General features: G+C 56.6%; 1 pseudogene; it reads right to left on the minus strand.

Annotated features, from left to right (window-relative positions):
- Positions 1 to 367: 367 nt before the first annotated feature.
- Positions 368 to 26,132, minus strand: part of LOC101934976 (voltage-dependent L-type calcium channel subunit alpha-1S-like) — a 72,482-nt pseudogene continuing 46,717 nt past the window's right edge.

A 26,132-nucleotide genomic window follows, 5' to 3' on the forward strand; every position in this document is an offset into this window, starting at 1 on the left:
ATGGGTACCATTATCCCCACATTACAGAGAAGGAAACTGAGGCACGGAGCAGGGCGAGTGATTTGCCCATGGGCACACAGTGTGCCAGAGCTGGGAACAGACTCCAGGAGGCCTGGCCCACGGTCCCCTGTTCCAACCTCTAGACAATGCTCAGTTCCTACAGCGTGTGTCTGATTAAACACTTCGCGGGGGGGGCCAGCCACTCCTTAAACCCCCAGGGATGCCCCCTGACTTCTGGGGGAAGAGCCCTGAGTTCCGTCTGAGCACAGGCTTAATTTCCCTGCCAACTCCCCGGCTCTCCACCCCCAGAGAGCCGAAGACTGCCTGGCTCCTTTCCCCTCCCCCGCCCCCCCCAGGGGGACCCCCTGCTGTCACTCGCCAGGGCTTGGCCGCAGATGGTCCCTGCGACAGCCACTTTCCGTTTATTAAGTTAACAAATAAACACCATGGCTGAGAGCAGACGGGCTCTATTGATTCAGCGCGTCCCACGGGACCCATAATTTCTCTGCATTTTAATCTAGATTAGCTGGGGAGGAGCCAGGGACTGGGCTAGCAATGGGCTCACACTGCTTCAAACCAGAGCGTGCAGCCCAGGGGGCCAGAGGGGAGGAGAAGCACTGTCCAGCAGGGGGTGCCGTGCAGCCACCCCCACCGCTCACCATGACAGAAGTGCCGTCCTGGCAGCACTGGCTGGGCAATGCTGTCTTGGCTGGGGTGGGGTGTCTCTGGCCTTGTCCCAGATCACGCCACGTTGGCAGGACAGCACGGACCCCTGGAAGCCACGGCAGGCCAGATTCTCCCAAGAGCCCAGTCCCCAGCATCGGGCTCCTTGGGCAAGTTTGCACAGCGAGGGAGAGGACGAATTCAGCAGATCAGCCGTTCGCTACAAATCCCGACCCCAGCACATCTGCTCCCTCCACGACTTTCAAGCCCTATCGGGTTCCTTTCCTGGTACGAATAAATTTGGCTCCGGTTCGTCGCCGGAGAAGGAACGGGGCTGGATTATCAGCTAATCACAGAGAAGCCACGTCCTCAGCTGGCCCAGCTCCATTGACAGCAATGGCACGATGCTGATTTACACCAGCAGGGACCCCTGCGCTCCCCTCGTCTGACCTTCTGTTTAACCCAGGCTGGAGAATTTCAACCCGTTGTTCCTGCCTCAAGCCCCTGCCTTGTGGTTTTTGGAAGGAGCCATCCAGATGCAGCAGAATCCACCCCACTCAGAAAGTTGTTCTGATTGTTAATTTCCACCCCCACACACTAAGAACGAGCGCTGTATCTGAGCTAGATTTCACCCAGAGCACTTATTCCTGCTTTGAAACAGAGCGAGGCAGCCCCACTTTTGAACCCAGCCTGGGAAATTTACCACAAAAGGCACCAAATCTCCTCTTTATTGGGCTGATTAAAACAAAACACACGTGTGATTTTACTCAGCGTCCGGAAATGCCACCTGTCCTGGGCGAAGACAATGCGACACGGGAGATTGACCCAGGGCGTACGTGGTGAGCCAGCCCCTTAGGGCATGGACCTTCTTTCTGTCCTGTGCTGGCACAGCCCCGAGCATCACGCCGGGGGCTCCTAAGCACTAGGGTAATAGCAATAATAAATCACCACGGGGCAAGCTGCCCCTCCCAGCTCAGGGTCCAAGCCAAGGGTAGGCCCAGGCCGTGGCTCCTGGGACAGAGGAAGGGATGCCATGTCAGAGGAAGGGTGGGCTCGTGGTTAAGGCTCTGGCCGGGACTCAGATGTGGGGTCAGTTCCCACGTTGGCCACAGACTCCCCCTGTGACCTTCGGCCAGTCACCCCGGCGTTGATTTGCAAAGGCTCATGTGACAAGGAGAGGCGAGGCCTCCCGGCAGTCACAGGGAGCGAGATAAATAGTGAGAATCTCCCCTTCCCCTCGCTGGGCCTCGTCCCCCATCTGTAGCAGGTGCCTTGTCTAGATGGCAAGGGCCGGCTCTGGCTATGTATGTTCAGCCCCACAGTTGGAAAGTGGCCGCTCATTCGGCAGGCCTGACTGGAGACACCTGGGGGGCTGGTGTTCAGAGGGACGGGCACCCACGAGTCCCGCTGGCGTTGGCTGGAGCTGCGGGTGCTCAGCACTGCTGGAAAGCAGGCCCCCAAGGGTCTCCGCTGGCCCCCCTCTGATCGAAGACCAGAGCACTGAAGGACAGAGCGGAGCAGCGCGATCGCAGTGCCAGGGATTTAATGACCCGTCCGGCGCACACTTTACAGCTCTTGAGAGGGCAGGGGGCGCACCTTGCCCACACAGCACCAGACACCCCTGTAGGAAATGCCCCCGGAGTTCAGGCCCTCACCGCTCCTTCCCAAACAGCCCAGCGAGTCCTTCTCTGGCTCCCGTCTGCCTGGCACGGGGCAGAGAGCAACCAGTCAAGGCTGTGCGTGGGAGGAGATGGCGCTGTGTTTCCACGGTAACCTTCTCAAAGCCCACAAACAGGCAGCACCTCCCGGCTGGCACCGCTGGCAAGGGGGATCCCCGGCAGCGTCTCACAGGCAGGGGCTGGAGATGGCCTCTGGGAGCCAGGCATGCCGGGCCCAGGGGAGCTATGCAGGGACGTGGCCAAGGTGTGTCAGTGGGTGGAACCGGCTTCTGCTCCCTCTGGGCTTTCCCTTCCCCTCAGCAGCTCGGCCACAGCCTCTTCCATCAGCACCATCTCCAGCTGGCAGGTGGCAGCCACCTCGACTCTCATGGCATGGCCGTCACAAAGGATGGGTCATGGGCCAGAGCGCCCAGGCCCCTGGAGAGCAGAGCCTGCAGCAGAAGAAAGGGATCAGCACAACCTGGCTGCTCGGGCTGTGGAGAAATGACCTCTGGGCTCTGTGCAGCTGATGCCTGCGCTTCCGAGCTTAGCACAAACCCGTGGAGCTGGGAACGTTCACACTCGGGAGCGAACCGGGCCTAGAGCAAAGTGTGAGCAGACGCTCGGCAAATTCCCTGTATGCAGCTTCGCTGGTGCGCCTCAATCCCGACCCCCAGCCCCTGCTATCCCAGCCCTGGTTCCCCGCAGCTCCACCAGTGCCCCTCAATCCCGACCCACAGCCCCTGCTATCCCAGCCCTGGGCTCCCCCGAGCTCCGCCGGTGCCCCTCAATCCCGACCCACAGCCCCTGCTATCCCAGCCCTGGGCTCCACCAGTGCCCCTCAATCCCGACCCACAGCCTCTGCTATCCCAGCCCTGGGGCCCTGGACTCCCCCCGGCTCCACCAATGCCCCACAATCCTGACCCACAGCCCCTGCTATCCCAGCCCTGGGCTCCCCACAGCTCCACCGGTACCCCGCAATCCCGACCCACAGCCCCTGCTATCCCAGCCCTGGGCTCCACCAGTGCCCCTCAATCCCGACCCACAGCCCCTGCTATCCCAGCCTTGGGCTCCTCACACACACAGCTCCGCTGGTGCTCCTCACTCCCAACCCACAGCCCCCTTCCTGCGTCTATCCCACAGCTGGCTTTCTGCCTGCCTTACCACTGTGCCAGCACCATTACTGATCTCTGCTTTCACCCCATTCCGATCCGTAGGCTCAGGGCTGGCAACTCCCCCCGTCCCATCCTGCCTCTGCCCCCGCCCCCTGGCCTCACCCCATCCCACTCCAGGAGCTGTGGCCTCTCTCCTCCTTTCACCGCTCCCCCAGGAACAGTCTCTCCAGTCCCACCCCAGCCAGTCCCCCTGCTGGGTGCTGCCCCACTGCTACCTCCTGGATGAGTAAGGTGGTGGCTGGGGTGGAGGCAGCAGCATCTCCCTCCCCGTTCATGTCACTGCCACCATCCAGCTGGCACTCGGAGCTCAGGTCCGCTCCCCGCTCCTGGGCAGCAGCCTCCTCTCTGCGCAGCTGGGCGGAGAAGGAGCCAAGAGTCACATCCTCGGGGGTGAGCAATACTGAACGTGCTGCAACAGCCTCTACAGGTGGGCGAGGTGGGGGCTGGTCCGTGGAATCGCCCAAGGCCACCCCCCAGGCTTGCAGAGCAGCTCAGATCCCTCTCGCCCGCCATGGCGTCCGCTAGCCGCCCGGTGGCACCCCTTTGGAGGAAGAGCGCAGCCTCTTCCGGGGCGATGACTCAGCACTTGGACAGCACTACCTGCACCTGCCCTGCTCCCTGCTGGGCTCCGGGAACAGCCGGGCGCCCCGGTTAGTTTAAGGAGAGGTGGCGATCGTTGGCGATGGTACAGAACCCGAGGGCCAGTCCTGCCTGGCTGGGCACTAGAGCAGGGACCAAGCTCTGAGCTCCAGGATACTGCCCAGTCACTTGAACTTGGCTCCTGTAGAGTCAATGGCCAACTCCCCCAGGCTAACAACAGCCCCCGTCCATAGCCCCAGGGGCCTTCTTTCCTCTGGAGCGCAGGGCGGAAGAGGACAGGGGAATGGGCAGAGAAGGGGCATGGCTACAGAGCCTCATCTCCTTACATAGCGGAGCTGTGATTACCTGGATATAACAAGGCACGCCCCTCCTGCCCCCCAGTGCTCCATTCCCTGGTACGCCCATCTCCACTCCTAGCCACCAGTGGCCCCGGCAGAGGCTCCAGCCCTGTGGGCCATTCCAGTTGCCATTGGGAAGAGGGCAGGGGTGCCGGAGACTGGGTCTTTGCGCCTGAGCCATTCGGGGGGCTTGTGGCTGGACACTGGGACACCCCCAGCTTCCCCCAGCCCCATGGCCGTGTCTCTGCTGCGGATAGGCCATGAGCGCAGGCTCCGTCCTGCTTCCCAGAGGCCAACCAGGCTGGGGTGGACGCAGCGCATGAGGCAGATGCCAAGCTGGGATCTCCTACTAGCTGGCCCCGGGGGACCCGGTGCCTCCAGTGCACAGTTGTCTTGGCCAGCCCAAAGTGGGAGGGGGACTAGCCTCCCCCCCTCCCCCAGATGAGCCACATGATATCCCAGCACCATTTACCTGCAGCTCCAATCCCGGGCATCCGCCGACACTGGCTGCCCGCCTCCTGTCCAGCCACCGCTGCCGCTTCTCCAGGCGGAAGGAGCGGTTGTGGCCTGAGGGGAAGGGAACGGGTGCGTCACTTGGGGAGCCCACAGGAAGGACACTGCTGTGGCCCTGAGGCATAGGGGGTGCCAGCTGGGAAGGGGCTGACTAGTGCGGGGGCTGGGGAAGCAGAGCTCTGGTGCACTTGGAGGTCCTGTGCACATGCCCCAGCCAGCCCTGGGCCAGCCCCCTCCCCGGCGACCCGCCGAGAGAGGCAGAGGGAACTGGATGCGCCCCTCGCTCACAGGGAAAGAGCGGAGCACGGGCCTTCCCTCGGCCTTATACCCAGCCCGCCCTTGCCCCCGGCGAGGCCTGCACATGGGGATGGGAAAACAGAGACCTGGATGACCCCTCCTGGGAACCACGACCTCCTGTCTCTGCCGGCTGAGGGGGAACTCGGCCTGCAGCACCCCAGGAAATTCAGCCTCCTGCTTCCCCTCCCCTTGAGGGCCATGGCGCCCTGGGAAAAGGACCCCGCCCCAGAACTGGCACCCCCAGGGAAGGAGGTTATCTGCATTCGCTGCTGCAGGGAATTCCAGTGTTGGCTTCTCTTTCTATTGCTTAGTTCATCCTTAGGGCCATGAAGAGACAGCCCCTGCTCCCCGATAAAAGGGGGCTCACCGGCTGCCTTGGTGAAAAATGGAGTCCCACCCCCACATAAAATGGGGCCCCTCCCTTCCACGCCTTATGGGGTCCCCCCAATAAAAGGGGGGCCTCCCTCCCAACACTCTGACAAAAGAGGGTCCATCCTCCAGGCCACTTGGTGAAACATGGGGTCCCACCCTATGCCCATCTGGCAAGCTGGGAGTTTCCCCAGGCCATGACACTACCCCCCCAGGACACCCCTCCCAGTAAGGCCAGGAAGTGCCCGGTGCGACGATGCTGCAGGTACTGACCCAGGGCAGAGTGTGGCTGTGGCTGGCAGGATGCTGGCAGCATCCTCTCCCCCCGCAGCTCGTCCTCGTACTGCACCCTGTCAGGGAGAGGAAAGAGTGTCAGGCTGGCGCAGGGACCACCACCCAGCCACCCCTCCAAGGGCTTCCATTCACAAGCGTCAGTCACCATTCGAGACCCTAACTGCCTCCTGCCCTCTGTCCACCACAGCTCCCTCCTCTACCCCCGATCCTGTTCTTCAGCATCTCTGGGATCCTCCCCTCCCTCCCTCCTCTACCCCCCATCCTCTTCTTCAGCACCTCTGGCCTTCTCCCCTCCCTCCTCTCCCCTCCCTCCTCTTCTTCAGCACCTCTGGGCTCCTCCCCTCCCTCCTCTACCCTCCCTCCCCTTCTTCAGCACCTCTGGGCTCCTCCCCTCCCTCCTCTACCCTCCCTCCACTTCTTCAGCACCTCTGGTTTCCTACCCTCCTTCCCCTTCTTCAGCACCTCTGGGCTCCTCCCCTCCATCCCCTTCTTCAGCACCTCTGGGCTCCTCCCCTCCCTCCTCTACCCTCCTTCCCCTTCTTCAGCACCTCTGGGCTCCTCCCCTCCATCCCCTTTTTCAGCACCTCTGGGCTCATCTCCTCCCTGCCATAATCACCCCCACCCAATCATATTAATAAAAACAGCACAAACACCACTTGCATTAGAGAGAGAACCAATGACTGGACAGACAGACACTCTAGGTACTGGATGGATGGATGGATGTGTAAGATGGACAGATGGATTCATACATGATAGAAGGATCTGTCTCGGGATAGATAGATAGATAGATAGATAGATAGATAGATAGATAGATAGATAGATAGATAGATAGATAGATAGATAGATGAGGTGAATGGGGCCAGACACAGACAGGACAGCATCACTAAGTGTGAAGAAGGAGAGATGATTTACTCTGGGTTCTTTTGGCACCTTAGAGACTAACAAATTTATTTGGGCATAAGCTTTCGTGGGCTAGAACTTACGTCATCAGATGCATGAAGTGAAAAAAAGTAGGCAGGTATAAATATACAGCACATGAAAAGATGGGAGTTGCCTTACCAAGTGGAGGGGTCAGTGCTAACGAGGCCAATTCAATTAGGGTGGATGTGGCCCATTCCCAACAGAGGACAAGAAGGGGTGAATATCAACAGGGATGAACACAGACTAACACGGCTACCCCTCTGAAACCTGGGTTCTTTGAGATGTTCTGGCCCGATGGGTGCTCCACCACAGGATGTGCATGCGGAGACTGCAGTCATGCTGGCAGGCCTGCACAGAGTCACACCTTGTTCTCTGAAGGAGTGAAACGGGGCGACGTATCCGCAGCGGAGGGGAAGGAGGCCGGGAAGGTGGAGCACCCATAGGAACAAAGCATCTCGAAGAACTCAAGTTATGTAAGGTAATTCACCGTCCCTTCTTCGTTGAGCATATGTCCCTGTGGTGCCCCGCTGCAGGGCACTCCAGAGCAGTAACTCAGAGAGGAGGGGCATGCCACAGAAGTGAGTCAAGGACTGTTTGGAGAACGATATCACCAAAGGCAGCGTCCTCTCTGGAAGCAGGGGACATGGCACATGCTTGGCACAGGGCTGGCAGAAGACCAGTCGCAGTCCTTCAGATTTCTGCTATGGGAACGTACTGGATGTGGACTGAGCTCCAGTGGAATGTGCTATCACCGTGTGGGGCACATAACAGGTTAAAATACAACCTGCAACACACAGACAACCCCTGTATGGACTAGGAACAGGCTGGCCTTTTATTCATTTTGTTAGCAACACAAGTAGCCTGGGAGAGGCCCTCAAGGACCTAGTCCTGTCCACAGAGAAGGCAAGGGCCGTCGAACATCCAGCGAATGAAGGCTTGCGACCTCTCTGGAGGCCTGAAGATGTGGGTAGAACACTGGCAGGCGAATCTCCTGGTTAATGTGATCTTCCAAGGAGACCTTAGGAAGAAAATAGGGCTGGGGACACAGTAGAACCTTGTCCCTATGAAAGGGTGGGATATGGTGTGTCAGCCAGGAGTGCCCTCCACTCTCCAATTCGTCTTGCTGAAGTAATGGCGCCCAGGAATGAAATTTTGAAGGCGATATGGAGGAGAGAGCAGGTAGTCATTGGTTCAAAGGAGACTTTCCTTGGAGCATTAAGAAGCAGGTTGAGGTCTCACTGGGTCCCAAACAGGAGAAAACCAGTTGTATAGAGCCTGGAGGAATCTGGCTGTGACAGGGTGGGCAAAAACCGAGAAGCCCTGGATGGGTAACTGGAAAACTGTGAGAGCAGTCACCTGCACTCTACCAAAGCTCACGGAGAGACCCTGTATCTTTAATTCCAGCTGGCGGTCAAGTATTTTGGAAAGGGAAACTTCTAGGGCTTGGGAAGAAGAAAGAGAGCATCAAGAGTGAAAGTGTTTCCATTCCGGAGATAAGTCTTGCCGGTACTGGGCTATCTGCCAAACGAACTGACTGAACTGCAGCCAAATGAGTTAACTCCATGGTCGAGAGAGCCATTCGGGAGCCAGGCCCTGGGGTTCAGAGAGGACGTATCTGTCATGAGGATCTTTGATGGTGTGCGATGCAAGAATGGGGTTCCCACACCGACCCTCTGTGGGTCTTTCTGTCATGTAAGGGAATCCAACACCTTCTGAGGCACCGTGACCCCTTTGGACAGGTGGTGTCTGTCTGGGATATTTACTGTTCTAAACTACATCCTGGAGACATCTGAGATGGAGTCTCACATAGGAAGTCATGAACGTGCAGGAGGATGTATATCCCAAGAGTGGAAGATGAGCCCTCATGATTGTTTATGGGCTGAACTGTAGCACCGAGATTAGGCCAGATAGGGTGGAAGATGTCTCCCAGAATAGATAGGCTCTTGCTGTTGTGGGCTCGAGTGGCTCCTATGCAGTTTATCCTTTACACTGGAGTTAGTATCAATTTTTTGTGATTGATGCGAAGTCCTAGTTAACGCCTTGGCCATGGCTGGTTGGACCTCTTGGAGTGATCAACCCCTGATCAACCAGGTGTCCAAATATGGGAATACCAAGATCCCCCATTGACAGAGACCAGCTACTACTGCCAAGAGGAACTTCATAAACACCCTCGGCACCGTGGAGAGTCCGGAGGGGAGAACTTGGTGTTGATAGTGGTCCAATTACAAAGCAAAGTAAACACTTGTGGTGATGGGCGTCCTGTAGGTCGTGGGCGACGAGCCCGTGTCCTGGATCCAACAATGGGAGAATGGGAGCGAGTGTCACCATGCTGAACTGTTGTGCTAGAACTTAGTTGCTCAAGTTTCTGAGGTCAAGAATCGACCTCCCGCCTCCGTCTCTCGCGGGAACTAGGAAGTAGTTGGAATAGAATCCTTTCCTGATGGACGCTGTTGGAACCAGCTTGATTGGCCCCAGGAGGAGGAAGGATGGGACCTCCACAACACTGGACTGAAACCGGTCTCTTTGGTCTTGTGGCAGATGTTCAATGAAGTGTGTACGTTCTGAATATGTGGTAAAGTCCCATTTCACCACCCAGGCCCGAAATTGCCACTACGGAATTGAAGAGCAGCTGGTGAGTTGCTCTTTCTGCCCCATACGTCCAGTCTCTTGGATTCATTGTCTATTGGAGAGGGTCTACATCGAGTCTGACAGCTCCTTTCCTTGGCTGCTAAGGAATTAGTGCGAGGGTGGGAAAAGAAGTGCTCCCTCCCCTTTGGTGGGATGTAGTACTTCTTATCAGATCTCTCAGGTGGGTGGAATTGTGCTGGGGATAGCAATGCCTCATTAACGGGCGGAGCAATCTTTCCTTGGGGATTGATATTCACCAAAGAATGTTATGACTCCTGGACTTCCTCTAGCGGGATTTGGAGAGAGTCCGCCAGCCTCTTCATGAGCTCCTGGAAAGTTTTGAACTCATCAGCAGAGGAGGGCTGGGGTGGCGTTACCGCCTCGGCCACAGATGAAGAGGACTCAGCTGAAGGAGGTGAGACGTCCTCAGTTGGAGGCTCTGACTCCTGCTGTGTATTGTCCGGTACCGAAGACGTGCATGGTACCGGGAGAGGGACAGCTGCTTGCCATGGATGGCATGGGACCAGTGGGTGCCTGTAATCTCTTCTTGGCATCCTGTGGAACTGGTCACCAAAATAGCCCCCAGGACTCCCATTGATGGGGGGGAGGAACAGGGAGAGTGTCTCCAATGACAGTTATCGTCTCTGGGTCTGTGAGGCCTGGCAGGTTCTCTAGGGTCCTCCTTGGTACAGGGACCCTTGGCAGCCGGATGGTATGGCACCAGGAAGGATTCCTGTACCGAGACCTGAGAGGCTACGTGATGGCACAGGTAATGTGGCGGATGCTGACTGCTGGAGGCTTGGGTGGGTTTTGGCCTGCAGGTGCCTGGGATGTACCGGTGAGGAGGCTCTGACGGATCCCATAACAATGGCGTCAGGCTCATCCGAAATGATGAGATCTTCAGATAACTGAAACCTGGAAGGAGCTGGAGGGCACTGACAGCCGCTGACAGCCAGAGGTGAAAATGTGGACCTTGAGATGGAGACTGCTGCAGTACTGAGGCGGATGCAGGGTCCTGTATCACTTCAGAGCTGGGGTCAGAAGCCGATGCCAAGGGATGTGTGGTAGCCCCATGCGGACCATGGTGCCACAGAGGATCAGGTACATGATACCGACATCTCGATACCGGACTCAGTCGGAGCCTCTACGGTAACCCTTAATGGACACGAGGGCTCCTGAGAGTGGGTCTTATGAGGTGACCTACCCCTTTTCTCCCTGTCTCTGGATGGGAAGGAGTGCTTTCTCCTCTTCAAAAGCTTTGTCTCCGTGGTTCCAGCTGAGGCTGGGCTGATGCCTGAAGGAGCCAGTGCTAATGCCTGGGGGGAAGCGGACCTCTCCAGAGCTAGAGCATGTCCCATTAACAGGACTGCTAGTCTCATCTCCCTGTCATTTTGGGGCCTGCCCCAAAACCCCAGACAGATCACACACTTTGAGGGGATGGAGGAGTTCCCCAAACACCGTAGGCAACGCCAATGTCCATCACTGCGGGGAAAAGACCTGTGGCAAGTCTGGCAGGGCTTAGCCCCTGGGGTGTTAGGCACAACAGATTGATCGGCACAAAGAAAGGTGCAGGAGTAGATGGGGAACCCCCTCTCCCAGAGCACAGAAACGTGGCAGATGAAATACAAATGAAAATAAAATATAGGGCAAGAAAACAAATGAGAAACGAAAATACGCAAGAAAAGTCTTTCCTGAGGTGAGAGAAAGGCGGGAAGCAGAACACAGCTACCCGCCGAAAACTCAGTCTTGAGCCACAGGCGGCTGAGAAGGAACTGAGTGGCGGTGGGCTCTCGCTTCCCTGTATCCCGTCACTCGGAGCCGGCGCAGGCCCACCAGCACGACGTCGCAGGCTCCAGTCCAGGGTGCACACATCCTAGGGTGGAGCACCCACCGGGACCGATAGCGGAAAGACTCATAAGGGCAACCTAGTTATGTTTGTGGGGTAACCCTTGTCCCCCCATTTTGCCGCCCTCCTGTTTTTGTCCCTCCTGTGTTGTTTTGTTCAGGTGTCCGGCCCGGGCTAGCACAGTGCTGCAGTCTATCGCCCCCTGCTGGCAGGACCATGCAAAGATATTCCTGGCTCTGCTGCTGCTGAGCTACAGGCCTTAAAGCGGTAGCAGCTGATGCGTTCAGATCCGAGGTTCGCCTCCTCAACCAACCCCTGCTGATGACCCTGCCAGGGGCATGTCATGCTTCAATTACAAGCACTCTGGGCGGTGGCTGTGTCTTTTCTGCACTCTCTGGAGCTGTCTAACTACATAACATCACCGCCAGGGCCAGAGGGAGTCAAGAAGTGTTTGGGAAACCGAAAGCCACATGCAGATGGGCACAACTGGGCTCAGGCCAAAGGAGTCACGCTGCTTATGCCAGCCCTGGGGCCAGCCCAAGGTCCTTGCAGCGTCCATATGGATAACAGTCACAGGGGCAGCCTTGGAGGGGCAGTCTGCCAGCAGGCGCCATTCATTGCACCTACAGCTGTCCGGGGCTTCACAAAAGCTGCACATCTGCGCACAGAACTAGTCTCAGTGACCAGAGCTTTAGCCTGGGCGCCTGAAATCACGCGGCCCGATTCGCAGTGGGGCTGAGCCGCCCCCGGTGTCAGAGCGGCTCTGCTCGCTGCTGCTCTAAATCGGTCTCTGCTCTGTTCGAGACTCTAAAGTGCCCCACCAATAATCTGGGGCCAGATCTTCCTCTGGGGTAAATCAGCCTGGCAGCTGCACCGTGCCTGTTGCTGGGATTAGTCTGACATCTGCTGGTGTAAACAGGATCTGCACCGGCTGTACTGGGATAGTCGCTTTCAAAGGCACTTTTCTCAGGGCCGGCTCCAGGCACCAGCTTACCAAGCAGGTGCTTGGGGCGGCCACTTCGGAGAGAGGCGGCACGTCCAGCTGTTCGGTGGCAATTCGGCAGACAGTCCCTCACTCCTGCTCGGAGCGAAGGACCTCCCGCCGAATTGCCACCGCAGATCACGATCGCGATCACGGCTTTTTTTGTTTTGTTTTGTTTGGCTGCTTGGGGCGGCCAAAACCCTGGAGCCAGCCCTGACTGTGCTCCCACTTTTTTTAAGAGGCGCTGTATTGTCCTTAACCCCGCATGTGTCCTATGGGAAGCACAGTGTAGAACAGCGGTTCTCAACCCGTGGCCCGCGTAGGGTGACCAGATGTCCCGATTTTATAGGGACAGTCCCGATTTTTGGGTCTCTTTCTTATATAGGCTCCTATTACCCCCCACCCCCGGTCCCGATTTTTCACACTTGCTGTCTGGTCACCCTACGCCTGCGGGCCGCATGCGGCCCAATTAGTACACAGCTGCGGCCCGCTCAGCTGTGTGATAGAGGCCGCAAGGCGGGCCCTGGGACCAGGCAACTAGCTACCGCGTGGCAGGGTCCAGGCAGACGGCTGCTGCTGGGCCCTGTACAGTGGGGTCCTGGCTGCCCCGCAGCCCCACATCCAATTCTCCACTTCTGCCCCCACTCTGTGGAGGGGTCTGTGGGTGGAGGGCACTGAGCATAGGGGTTTGTGAGGGGGTTAGATGGGGTTCTTAGCCTGTGACCCAGGTAACACTTTGTGGGCCACAATGATAAATAGGTTGAGAACCACTGGTGAAGGGGCAATGCAAGCATCTGTTTTTGCCTGAGACCTGAAGGCAGAAACTGCACCCTCCCATGGTTAAAGGGGAGTAAGGTGGCCAGTGTCTGGCCTGACCCACACAAGAGTAAACATATGCACAGGTGCACACTCACATGTGCACGCATGCACAAGCACCCAGGGCTGCACCCGGGCTCACAGTCCCCGAGCGCCGAGCTTCCCTCTGCTCCCCAAGTCACAGCAGCCACGCAGTCGGGTTCCTCTCTTATGGAGACTGCGCCGTTTATACAGACAGGACATTGCCTTGTGGCCCCCGCTGCCATGTGCCCTGGGGGGCTGTCTCCGACCGCCAAGCATTACCGTGTGGCTGTGTTGCTGTTGTTGGTGTTGGTGTTCCTGTCTGGGGGGAAGTCATCGAGGAAGACAGGGGAGTCCAAGTCTTCACTCCCCACTTCGGTGAACTGCAGAGGTTTCTGGTTGGTCACGTGGGGCTGCAGGGGCCTGTTCCGCTCCATGAAGGAGTCAACATGACCGAACAAGCCACCCATCCTCTGGAACCAAGAGGGAAGAAGTCAGAGCGGGCCTTGACAGTGGCGCTTCTCGAGGCTTCCCTGCCTGTGGCACATGCTGCCCGACGGTCCGGATGGGTTTGGACCCATGGTGAGCCAGCAAAGGCCAGTCATGGTGGCTGAATTTAAGATCATGCACAGCAGGGGAGCAGTAATAACAGTCCCAGTTCTTACAGAGCTGTTCTCAAAGCACTTTATAAATAGGGGGGTCAGCTCCTCACTTCACAGTGGGGGAAACTGAGGCACAGAGCAGGGAAGTGACTTGCCTTAGGTTACCCAGTAGGTCCATGGCAGAGCTGGGAATAGAACCCAGGTCTCCTGAGTTGCAGCCCACTCCCAGCCCATCCACTAGGCAGTACTGCCTCTCCTACCAGATAAACCCTCCCATACTCACAGGCAGCTCTGAACGCGAGGGATTCCCTGAGGAGTGAGACTGGGCAGGACACTGTCACAGACTGCTGGCAACCTGGGTTGCCATGGTTATCATTACACCACAGCCAATTGGAAGCTCCCAGCATAGCGAGTGCAGAGGGAATCTGTCAGCAGTGTTGGGTCTGTGACACATAGTTGTGCACCTGACAGAGGTGCCAATACACACTAGCCAGTCCATCCCCGGAACGAGCACTCTTCCATCACGTTAACTGGTTAATATCCCGCTCTGCAGTCCGGGGGGGTCAGTACCATTATCCCCATTGTACAGGGGAGGGGAAGGGACAGCCAGGGAGATAACACCAGTGCTGGGATTAGAACCCAGAGATCCCTGAGCTCAGGTCACCAGCCCACAGCTCCACCTAACACAGGGGTGGGCAAACTATGGCCTGCAGGCCGGATCTGGCCCACCAGCCGCTTTAATCCGGCCCTCAAGTTCCCGCTGGGGAGTGGGATCTGGGGCTTGCCCCACTCCAGCCAGGGAGCAGGGTCAGGGGCCGCTCCACGCGGCTCCTGGAAGCAGCAGCATGTCCCCGCTCCTATGCATAGGGGCAGCCAGGGGACTCCGCTCTGCACACTGCTTCTGCCCCAAGCACTGCCCCCGCAGCTCCCATTGGTCGGGAACCACGGCCAATGGGAGCTGCAGGGGCAGCGCCTGCGGATGGGGCTGGTCGTGCCTCGACATAGGAGCCAGAGTGGGGACATGCCGCTGCTTCTGGGAGACGCTTGAGGTAAGTGCCACCTGGAGCCTGCACCCCTAAGCCCCCCCTCCATGCCCCAACCCCCTGCCCCAGCCCTGATACCCCTTCCACGCTCCGAACCCCTCGGTCCCAGCCCAGAGCACCCTCCTACACCCCAAACCCCTCATTCCCAGCCCCACCCCAGAGCCCACACCCCCAGCCGGAGCTCTCAACGCCCCCTGCACCCCCCCAACGCAGCCCAGACCCCCTCCCACACCCTGAACTCCTCATTTCTGGCCCCTTCCAGAGCCTGCACCCCCAGCCAGAGCCCTCACCTCGTCCCGCACCCCAACCCCAATTTCGTGAGCATTCAGGGCCTGCCATACAATTCTATACCCAGATGTGGCCCTCGGGCCAAAAACTTTGCCCACCCTAACGCCTGGGAACAGAGGAGATGGTGACCCAGGACCCACTTAGCCAGTCGGTGACGAGGTTTCCTGTGACTGACACTCTCCTCTGTGATCAGGTCCATCTCCACAGACAGTGGCATCTCCCGTGCTAGTGGCTTTGTGCCCCCCAGCCAACTCACGTGCTCACACAGAGCTGGGTCCTGCCCAAGCGTTTGGCACCAAGCGGCCATGACAATATGACTATGATCTCGGGCATCATCACCCACCCCTGGCACCTGCTGGCTGGCCCCTATCCTGTCTGCAGCAATCAACTCTCAGTGTGCTAGGCTCCGCATGGGACACAGACGGTGGGGCTGGTATGTGTGGGGTTAGAGGGTGGTACTTCCCACTGTGCTCACCCTGTATATCCCTTCCTCAATCGCTGCCTCCATCATGGCCCTCTCCAGCTCCTCCTCGGCAGTCAGGTCCCCAGAGATCGCTCGGTGTATCTCGGGCGCAGCTTCCTCTTCAATGCTTGTCAGACCGGCCTGGTGGGATGGACAGAGATGGGGAGGTCGCTCATGGGGCTGCTGGTGGCAGGGGGAGCTTTTCCTCACCGGGCAAGGGGAGAGGGAGGCTCAGCAAAGCCCGGTGGCCTGGCAGCTCCAGCTTCCTTCCCCGAACCCTCAGCCCTGGCCCCGCAACTGCCTTCACCAAGCCCAGGCTGCCCTGCCTACTTCCCAAAGGGGGCGCTCTGGTGCCTGCTGGTTCAGCAGCCTCTCCCACGGCGCTAGCTCTGTGCACTGGGTGTGGAGGAAAGGGGGACTTCACACAATGGGGCTGGAGGAGGGTAAACGGTCTGAGCCGTGGGGTAGGGGGGATCTCTCTAGGGCAGCGGCATCTCTGCCCCTCTCGCAGGGCCATGGGGGCTGGCACATCTCACCTTGCACATGTTGGAATTGGATTTGATACCCAGGGACAGATGATCCTACACCCCGCAGGGAGGCCATGGGAACCCTGAGACATGGCTGCATTCCAGGTTGGACAAGAGAAATGCCCCCATCTCCCCAGGGGAGGAGTCCTCTGTGCTTGGGACATGCCCCCCAGGACCTCTGACGCAGGGAGACTGGACTCCAGTTTGAAACTCTTGCGTGGGGCTGTTCGTTCCATCAGCCAGAAGGGGGGGCAGGGAGCGACACGAGCCTCAGACCTTCCCCTTGTTCCTGCCTCTTTGTCCCCATTTCATGGGTGGAGAAACCGAGGCAGATAGGAGGGAGGTGACTTGCCCATGGCTACACGAGTCAGTGGCAGAGCGGGGAAAGAACCCAGGAGTCCTGCTGCTCACCACCGTGCTTACTCCTCTAGAGCACGCTACCTCAGTAGAGACTGAGTCTGGGCTCTCGTGGAAGGAGCAGGGCTGCAGGAAGGGTGGTGTGGGGGCACCAGCTCTGAGATTCCATCATGGGAAGCCCTTGAAAGCCCAGAGCTCAGTCAAGGCCCCAGTCCAAGCTGTGTGCAGCAGAGACCAACTGCCAGGCCCCGAGGAGGCAGCCTCCAAGCGCTCCCTTAGGATGGGCCAGCCTCCTCCATTTCACGACTGTTCCTCTTAACATGAGGTCCCCTCACTTACACACTGAGACCTGTCTGGGGTCATCCACGGGCTCTCCCATGCAACGTACCCTTTGTGCAGCCCCATTTTCAGTGTTCTAAGGGATGGAGCTTCCACCCACAGACTGTTCCCCTGTCTCCATTTCCCTTTGTTCAGCTCCATCCCAGTGCTTCCTCTCCGGCCGTCCTCGAGAATTCCTCTGCCAGCCTCGTACCGACACCTTCAAATACTTAGGCCTGCTTCCCACCTTGCCCAGCATATAACACCACCACCACCTAGCTCTTGTGAAGCACTTTTCACGAGGAGATCCCAATGTGCTTTACCACAGAGGTCAGTGTCCCTATCCCAATTTTACAGCTGGGGGAACTGAGGCACAGAGAGGGGAAATGACTTGCCCAGCGGTGCTGGTGGCCGAGCCTGGGTCTCTATCCACTAGGCAATTCTGCCCCCTGAGCCCTGCCCTGCCCTTGTGCAGGAGGGACAAGCTGGCTGCTTTATCCAGGCAAGAGGAGCAGCTGGGATCCCCAGACCTGTTTGCACTGACCTGGATAGCAATGGCGTTCTTTTTAGGCCGATACCCATAATACTCCTCCTGGCGCTTCATGAATTTCCTAAAGTGCTCCTGGATGAGGAAGGTCGCGTAGAACTTGCCCACAGTCACCTCATCCTCTGAAGGGGAGAAAGCCAAGTGAGGCCATTAACACTGCCCAGTGGCTATACCCAGCCCCCGTCCGAGCGGTGTGGGGCAGCGGAGGGGGCAGGCAGAGGGTGCTGGGGAGAAATAAGCCAGGGAGCATGGCAAAAACGCACCTCCAATTGGTGGAATGACCTGGTCCAGGAGTTTCATGCTAGTTCTCTTCCAGATCTTCTTGATAATGGCCCTCAGCTCTTCATTGGCCTGCTCAAAGTTACCTGTGGGGAAACAAACCACCGATCCGTTCATTCCGCTCCGAGGGAACACCGCACACAGCCAATGGCTAAAGGGAAAGCCAAGATGCAGTGGGTGAAATCCATCCTGTCAGCGGTCACTCGCGTGAAGGCCCATCCATGTTTTCTAGAGCACTCGGGGTTCCCCTCGCAGCTGTGTCTGTGTTCCCACCACTTGCGTTAGGTTCATTCGGGAAAAAAAAACACTGTCTCTTGTCATCCTGACTTTGTGGCTCTGTCCTGGCATAGTGCCTGAAGAGTGAGAGGCGGCAGGATGGGATGACATGCCCTGGCCTTGTTGAAACTGGGACAAGCCTAGAAAAATGGGTGAGGTGAGCCTAGGGAGGGGGCTCACTCAGCATGCTGTGATGGCTATCTTGGGCTGTGAGCTTGGGCTTTAACATGCTAAACAGGGAACAGTCTGGCCTTGCTGTGGATGGGAGACTTTGCTGGCACACCTGGATGCTACAGGAAACAGCTTTGGTAACATGGGAAGTAGTCAGTGTCCTAAGAGAGGGCTGTTAGGGGTCACCATGTGGACGAGGCTATTGGTTTTTGAGATACGAAACTGTTGTCTTGGCCATTTATGGCCATTAAAAATGCAAGGGCACCTTTTTACAAGTGCTGACCCTGACGGCCTTCCCAGCTTCCATCTAGGGTTGCCAACCCTCCCGGATTGGCCGGGAGGCTACTGACGCCAATCCAGGAGATTTTAGGCTACTAAAAGTCTGGCAGCGCAGCGGGGCTAAGGCAGGCTCCCTACCTGCCATGGCTCTGCGCCGTTCCCAAAGGCAGCTGGCAAGTCCCTCTAGCTCCTAGGCAGAGAGGCAGCCAGGGAGGGTCTCTACACGCTTCCCCCCACCCTGAGTGCCGACTCTGCAGCTCCCATTGGCTGGGAATTGCAGCTGGGAATTGCAGCCAATGGGAGCTGCGGGGGAGGTGCCTGAAGGCAGGGGCAGCACACGGAGCAGTCTAGGAGCCAGACATGCTGGGTACTTCTGGGAGTGGCCCAAGGTAAGTGCCGCCCGGCTGGAGCCTGCATCCCAACCCCCTGCCCCAGCCCTGGGCCCCCTCCCAAACCAAAACTCCCTTCCAGAGCCCGCACCCCCTTCTGCACCCCAACCTCCTGCCCCAGGCTCAGCCCACAGCCCCCTTCCACACTCTGAACCCCTCAGCCCCAGCCCAAAGCCTGCACCACCTCCCACACCCAAACCCTCTGCCCCAGCCCAGTGAAAGTGAGTAAGGGTGGAAGAGAGCGAGCAACGGAGGAAGGGGGGATGGAGTGAGAGGGGGGCACCTCAAAGAAGGGGCGGGGCCTCAGGAAGAGGCAGGGCAAGGGTGTTGGGATTTGTGAGATTAGACAGTTGGCAACCCTACTTCCATCTCAATCCCACCTCCCAAATTTTCCTCTGCCATTTGAAATAGATGGAATTGCGGTTCATCTTCCTGTCTTTACCTGCTGGGTGGTGTCGCTACCTGCGCTCCGATGGCTTCTGTATCCCACCCAGAGAAGGAGAGGTTACTCACCTTGTGCAGTAACTGGAGGTCTTCGAGAGGTGTGTCCCTATAGGTGTTCCACTTCAGGTGCGCATGTGCCCCATGCGCCTCTGACTGGAGATTTTTGGTAGCTGTTCCCATTCGGCCCATGCATGCCCTCCCAGCAGCCTCCTACCCTGTGCCGGGGATAAACAGGGCTGCGCAAGTGAACTGCCCTCAGTTCCTTCTCGACCCTGAAGTCCCGTGAGACAGAACTCCAAAGCAGAGGGGAAGGAGAGTGGGTAGTGGAGCACCCATAACAACACACATCTTGAAGACCTCCAGCTACTGCACAAGGTGAGTAACCGCTCCTTCTTTTACAAGGAGTGTCCCAATGGGTGCTCCACTGCAGTAGCCCCTGAAGGAGGAGGGAACTGTGGAGCTGCCTCTGACCTAGAGGCGTGTACCAGGGCGCAGCGTTCGGGAAAAGTGTGCACCGAGGCCTCGGTCGTCACTCTGCAAATTTCAGCAATGGCTGCATTTTGAAGAGTGCCCTGGAGGCAGGCTGGAGAATGGGCTATTCTTCTCGAGGGGGCCGACCGTTAGCAGCCTGGGAACGAGCATGAATGGAACTGGAAACCCACTTTGAGAGTCTCTGGGGGGAGACTGTGGAGCCTTTGGATCTGTCCGCAACTGAGATGAACAGTCTGGGAGACTGTCTGAATGGCTTGGTTCTGTCCACATAGACGCTAACGCCCCTCTAACATCCAAGATATGGAGGGCAGCTTCCTCTCTAGTCTGGCGTGGGTCTGGGGGAAACACAGGAAGGCGGATAACTTGGTTAATGAGCGAATCAGAGGATATTTTAGGTATGAACTTGGGATGTGGGCCTAACAAAACCTTATCCTTGAAGAAAACAGGGAAGGGGGGCAGGAAATCAGCCATCAATGCTCCTAATTCCTCAGTGCTAATTCCCCAATGCTCCTAATTCCCCAATGATGCCTCTAAGAATGCCACTTTCGTAGGTAAGTGCACCAGAGAGCACTTAGTGAGCAGCTCAAAGGGAGATTTCATGAGACAGTTCAAATCCCATACGGGAGCAGGCTCTGCGGGAAAAGGTTAACCAATTCCTTGATGAATTTTGCTGTCGTGGGATGAGCAAAGCCTGAATGAATCCCTGCACAGGGGAACGGAAGGCTGTCGTAGCTGATGAATGAACTCTGACGGAACTCACAGAAAGAGCTGAATACTTTAAATCCAATAGATAACCAAAAACAGGGGAGAGGGAAGAAGGAACAAGGTCCATTTTTGAAGGTATTTCTAGTAGAGATCTTTCTGATGTTTCTAACAGGACCTGTTGGATCTCTGTCGAATGGGAAACCTCTATCCCCAAAAACCACTGAGGAACCAAGCTCAGAGTCAGCAGATGGCCAGGTTGGGATGGAGAGTCCGACTGGAGTTCTGGGACAGCACATAGGACATGGCTGGAAGCTGCAATGCTGAACAGGAAGTGAAGTGAGTCACGGAAGGGTACTAGACCTGCCTCAACTCAGCTGGTGCAACTAGACTGACTCTGGCTTTGTCTCGTTTGATCTTGTTCAACACCCTCTGAATCAATGGTGTCAGAGATGTATAGAGTAGGCCCAAGGAATGAGAAAGGTGTCTCCCAACGACTGATGGCCCAATCCTCCTCTCAAGCAGAATTTCTTGCACTTTCTGTTGGCGGTAATTGCAAAGATGTCTGCTTCTGTAAACCCCAGGTCAGGAATCTCTGTTTGAGGATCTGAAGGTCCAGTTCTCACTCATAATCGTGGGAGAAATGTCTGCTCAGATCATTGGCCATGGTGCTCTGCATGCCCGGAAGGTAAGCGGCTGTGAGGACGTGACTGGCTTGACACCAATTCCACAGCTTTATTGCTTCAGCACAAAGAGAAGGGGATCTCACCCCTCCCTGAGATTTACGTGGAACATGCAGATTACATTGTCTGTCATGACCTTCATGGATTGGCCCTTGCTTAAGGGAGGCAAGTGGATACAGGCATTCCTGACTGCTCCTAATTCTAGGAGGTTGATGTGCAGGAGAGACTCTTGAGACAACCATTTGCCTTGGACAGTGTGTCCCATTAGCTGCACTCCCCATCCCACAAGTGAGGCATCCAAAGTTATGGCGATGGTAGGAGGAGGCTGGGCGATAGGAACTCCTGCACGGACTTTGGACAGGTCCTTCACTTGAGCGAGTGTAGCACATGATGAGGGCCAGACACCAGATTGTCTAGACTGTTTGTTTGTTCGGGTGATAGACTATTCTGAGCCAACCCTGGAAGCAGCAAGATGTAACCTGGCATGTTGTGTTATGGAAGTACAAGCTGCCATATGAGCCAGCAGTTGGAGGCAATTTCTTGCTGTTGTCAGGGGGTTATTTGATCTTGGCAATAAGACTCATCAGTATCAGAAATCTGTCGGAAGGAAGGTCAGGTCTGGATGTTAGGGCATTCAGAGATGCTCCTGTGAAGTTTATCTGTTGAACTGGAGTCAAAGTGGACATTACAGATGGCTTCTGTATTGCAGAGAAGACTTTGACATACAATGGTCCTTGAACAGCCAGTTGTCGTGGTAGGAAAGATGATTATTCCCCACCTGTGCACAGCTACTATTGCCAGGACTTTGGAGAAAACACTTGGGGCAGATATGCTTTGTTCTGTCTGCTACCTCCTTAACTATTTAAAATACACCTGTTCTAGTTAATACATTTATTTCTGGTTTACAATAGAACCCAGTCAATGTGATTTCTAACGGGGGGTGAGGGGGAGATGTGCACACCTTCCTCCACACTGAGAGAAGAGGCGAATCTCATATAATTTCGGGTCTGTACTCCAAGGGAGGGTGGACATCTGGGTGCTGTGGCAAGCTCCTCAAGCTGAGCCTTCCCAGAGTGAATCTCTGTCTCTCTGTGCAGGTGGGCGTGGCCCTGCCTGCGTGCTGGGCTGGAAAAGACGGGGGAGCCGAGCCCAGCAAAACCAGATAAAGGGGGGCCCGGGCTGGCAGAATGGTCTGACTCAGTGAAATCCCAGCACAGCAGGTGACATCCCAGGGGGTCCAGCCCGTCACAAAGGTATCAGGAGAGATGCTACTATGGTGGTACCTAGGGGATCCCCGCACAGATAGCTGAGAATCTGAAGTGGAGTCCTCAGCACAGTCCAGAGGAGGAGCAGACATTGGAGGCGAGGATGGTTCTCCACCTGGGACAGGTGGTACAGGAGAACCTGGGGGTACCGGAGGAAAGTAAGGTCTCAGAGGCCCTGCAGATTTCACTACAGATAGCCATATGGTACCCATTCTGGCTCATCAGACTCCAGCAAGCCTTTGGAGAATCTAAACTTCTGTGGTACTGGGTGAACCTGGACTGGATGGGGCTCTGACGCGACCAGTGTCAGTACCAAGGGTGCGGATTGTTCTGGTGGCATCTGTCTAGTCAATAGCGCTGATACTGAAGATGCTGAGCTCGGAGGAACCGATGTTGCTGTCAGGGTCACATGTTTAGGCACTGGAGGTGGTATTGAAAAGTCTGTTTATGCTACAGACTTTTTAGAGGCAGAGCGTTTAGGGTCATTTCTGTAGCAGGATGGAGCCTCAGCGGTGCCCTTCCCGGTGTCAGGACCGGGGCAGCCCAGCCTACTAGTTGGAGCCAGAGCAAGGAGGGACTGGGAACCAGAACCAAGGATCAGAGCTTTAGTCCGGACCCAAGGGGCAGAACCAGAGTCAGGAAGAAGGAGTCAGAGTCCAGAGCCAGAGTAAACTGGGTTTAAACAGGAATCAGGCTGGGGCAGGGCTGGGAGTGGGCAGAACAAGGCTGGAGCAAGATAGGCCTGGGGTGACTGCAGCTGTGGGTGAAGCATTGAGTAGCCAGTGACCTGCTGCTGCTGCTGGGCTTACAAGCACACTGGCTGGTTCCCTTCAGCCAGTCAGGTGGTTCTACTGCAGCCCATCTGGGCTTGCTATGCCTGGAGACTAGCTAGTCCCAGGCTCAGCTGCAGGCCCTCATTCCTGACACCTGGGACAGGAGGTCTCTGAAACGGTCGATCTTGACGGTGACTGAGGGTCGTTTGAAGTGGGCCATCCAGGAGGAGAGCCAGAACTCTGCTTAGGAATTTTAGCAGTGCGCTCTGTCTTCCTACCCGCAAAGTCCTAGGCGAGGGGGGTACGGCGATTGAGGGGCACTGTGCTCACTTGGCTGAGGCTGTACAGGGGGTCTCTTGGGCCTGGACCCTGAGCTGGTTGGACGACGAGCTCCATCATGAGGATCCTAAGCTGAATCTCCAGGAGTTTTTAGATCTGCTTTGAAAAGCTGAGCAGATCTTGGAGTTGGCTGGAATTGAAGGTGTGTCCCAGACAGCGGATACACTGGGAATGTCCGTCGCTGACCAGGGTCGATTCCCAGCAGGAAAGGCAGCGCTTGCATCCCAGGAATCCTGGCACACCAGGTTGATGACAATCCCAAGGCAAACCCCTCAGGAAGGGGGAGGAGGAAAAAAGGGGGCTATTAAGCAGAACCTCCTCAAATTAACCGAAGAGGGACAATTATAAAATAAAGGAGAGAGGCAAGTAAACTAAACTAAACCTTGAACTAGGAACTCGAGGCTAAGCTAGAGCAAAGCGGAAGAGGGCAAGCTTGATGCTCTGTCTCAGGCCAGCGGGGAGTTGAGAAGGAATCGAGGGCAATTTGCCTGGGCAGCTCTATATACCCTCAGTACAGAGCCCGGGGATGTCTGGAGTGCATGCATGGGACGAACAGGCACTGCTAGTGAACATCTCCAATCAAAGGTGCTTGGGGTGGAGCACCGCCAGGGACACTCCTCAGAGAAGAAAGCAGCATTCTGTGGATGGGTGAAAGGATCCCTACACAACCCTCACCTACCTCACATGGGTGTTGTGAGGCTAAATTACAAGGGGCCAAGTTCCCAGCAGGTGTAAACAGGCGACTCTCCTTTGAAGTCAAGTCATGCTGATTTGCAGCAGCAAAGGATCTGGCCCTCGGTCTCAGATGAAATGCACCAGGGTAGCCGATATTACTCACATCTCACGCTGATGGCTGGGGAGGGACCCCTGCATGGGTGGGTCTAGGGAAGCATTCTGGAGGCAGTCTCTATAGATGTACCAGCCAGCGCTATGCTGGCAGGGCAGGGCACCAAAGCAGACAGAGCGTGTCCCTCACCTTTCGTCTTGATCTTGAGGGCAGTCCGCACCAGAGCGAAGAGAGTGGCGTTGAAGGTGACGGTGCCATCGCTGTTCAGAGGCATGTTCATGCACACCAGGCGCTGCACAACAAACGACAACTGCGTTCACCCCCAGCCCGGAGCACATTTCCCACGCACACAGCAGGCAGCAGACCCCGGCAGGACCACTCAGGCCAGGCCTAAGGAAGATGTTGCGCCGTGACAATGGCAGCACAGTCTGAGAGCTAGGGAACCAGAGAGACCCTCCTGGTCCATCTGTGTCCAGCAGCCCCCTTAGAAAGAGTACCCTTTATATTCATGACAACGGAGATCCATCTCTATTGCACGGCACTTGTGCAAAGGACGCTCTCCAGAGCACAGCTCATAGGGTGACCAGATGTCCCGATTTTATAGGGACAGTCCTGATTTTTGAGTCTTTTTCTTATATAGGCTCCTATTACCCCCCACCCCCGTCCCGATTTTTCACGTTTGCTGTCTGGTCACCCTAACAGCTCACCAGTCAGCAAAGACAGACCACGGAGGCATAGGCTGCATGGGAACAGTCAGGTTAAAGGTTATAACTCTCAGACAGGTTGGTTTATTCGGCAGGCTGCATATGGCAGGTGTGGCCTCACCAGGGGAGATGTCGAAGGTGAGGGAATTGGGAAGATATAGAATCATAGAATATCAGGGTTGGAAGGGACCTCAGGAGGCCATCTAGTCCCACCCCCTGCTCAAAGCAGGACCAAGACATCCTTCTATCAGGGATGGGATCAGTGAAATCCATTCAACCACAAAGGCAGCGGGGTGCACTAGAGGATCCACTAGAGAGCCCGTCCAACCCAAAGGATTCTGGGATAAGACTGCATGGCCTTTTGATAACATGCCATTTCATCCAGTGCTCCAAAATCCACAGCTGGTTTAAAATGGCAAAACTGCCTTGAACTCCGACCCAGGAACTGGGTGGTTTTGTTAACGCTTTGATGGCACGAGTCAGAAATGTCTCCCATGCTCTGTGGAGAATGAGAAGTGCCGCCCACTCTCCCTGCTCCCTCTGCAGCCCCCGGCTTTTGGAGAGCTGCCCCCTGCGGACAATGGGACACGTTCCCCGCTGAGGAGTTTGGACTCCCACCATAAGAGCTTTCATGCAGCTACAATGGGACCCACCGAAGCTGAAGAAGGGCCTGGTCCCCAACCCCAAACCTGAACATGGGGACACTAGAGCTGAGCCATGCAGCTTGGACCCATCTCTAGCTGAGATTTGTGTCTGACCAAGAGCTTCAGGGTCTTCTCAGAGGTGGGGACCTCTGCCTTGTATTGGACTGACTGTACCATGGAGGATTATAATTCAGGAAACCTGAAGTGTGTCCACCCGTTTAAATTGTCTCGCTCCCCCCAAAAGCTTCCTTCTCCATTAAACACTTGATATCAGATCACGAGGATACACAAAACCAACCCTGGATTTCTCCCCAGCCCCTTTCGGTGGGAGCTGGGGAACCCAGAGGCTGCAGGGTGTGCTGGAGGGAGGGGGCCGGGACTGGGATAGAGCCGTTCAGCATGTCAATCATGGAACCTTTCCCTTTGCAAAGGGGTAGTTACCTTGCAAGCCACGCGGTGCGGACAGAACTTCCCAAAGCCCAGGGGACGCTGGATGCGTCTCAGCAGGGTCACCACATCCAGATGTTTGATTCTTCCCCTGAAGGAATCAAGAGAAAGCTGTGCTTTACCCATCTGCTCCAGTAGATTTGGTAGAATTGCAAACTCTGGCTGGGGGTGGGGAGTTAATTGGCTTGTGAT

Source organism: Chrysemys picta, chromosome 4, assembly GCF_011386835.1.
Source record: "Chrysemys picta bellii isolate R12L10 chromosome 4, ASM1138683v2, whole genome shotgun sequence".
Taxonomy (NCBI): Eukaryota; Metazoa; Chordata; order Testudines; family Emydidae; genus Chrysemys; species Chrysemys picta.